Below are 733 nucleotides of genomic sequence, written 5' to 3' on the forward strand. Positions count from 1 at the left end.
GTGACGAATTAACGGGTTTAAAGGGTCTAATACTCTAATGGGTCAAACGAGATCACACAAACCTTTTTTACATTTTGAGTTAATGAGTTAATTATCTTCTCCAGCTGGATGAAAAGTTAAAAGCGGTTACATTAGTCATGATCGACGTCATGAATCATCACGCCGAGTTTCAAAATGATTGGTTCAGCCTCTTCAAGGAGTAGGGGAAACACTAAAGATTGCAAATGGAATATCGGATGGAACAGGACTGAAAGGAAGGAGTGAAGGGCATCGTTGTGGCTTTTGCACACCTTCTCTACTACTTTGTTGCGGCTGAGCACAAAAAAAGGCACCGCTGGGATTTGAACCCAGCATCTCCTGTTTACTAAACAGGCACTTTAACCAACTAAGCCACAGCACCAGGTATATAAGGTGCATATAGTTACATCTCCTCGAAAGAGACTAGCACTTCCATGAGTTCGTCGTGTGCAGACGAACAGTTAATTTTCTTTATTTTCGACAGTGTGCTTCGGGGTCATCTATTTATTACGTATTCAAAGGGAAGATTTAAATGAGGAAACTAAAATTGAGAAAAGCAAGAGTTGGGAGGATTAGAGGAAAGAGAAAACAAGTAAGAGAAGTGTGGGACAAGTGGGTAAAGAAGGTAAAGAAGTTTGGGAGAAGGTAGTAGTGATGGTGTGGAATGGGTGGGTAAAGAAAGTAAATATGTTTTGGAGAAGGTAATAGGTTGAAT

At 40.4% G+C, this 733-nt stretch overlaps 1 non-coding gene across 1 annotated transcript; it reads right to left on the reverse strand.

Annotated features, from left to right (window-relative positions):
• Positions 1 to 326: 326 nt before the first annotated feature.
• TRNAT-AGU (transfer RNA threonine (anticodon AGU)) lies at positions 327 to 400 on the reverse strand. The gene has a single exon. It is a non-coding gene; the product is annotated as a tRNA-Thr (tRNA).
• Between the last annotated feature and the right edge of the window lie 333 nt (positions 401 to 733).

The sequence above is a fragment of the Myxine glutinosa genome, chromosome 3 (genome assembly GCF_964187855.1).
Source record: "Myxine glutinosa chromosome 3, kmMyxGlut1.1, whole genome shotgun sequence".
Lineage (NCBI taxonomy): Eukaryota > Metazoa > Chordata > Myxini > Myxiniformes > Myxinidae > Myxine > Myxine glutinosa.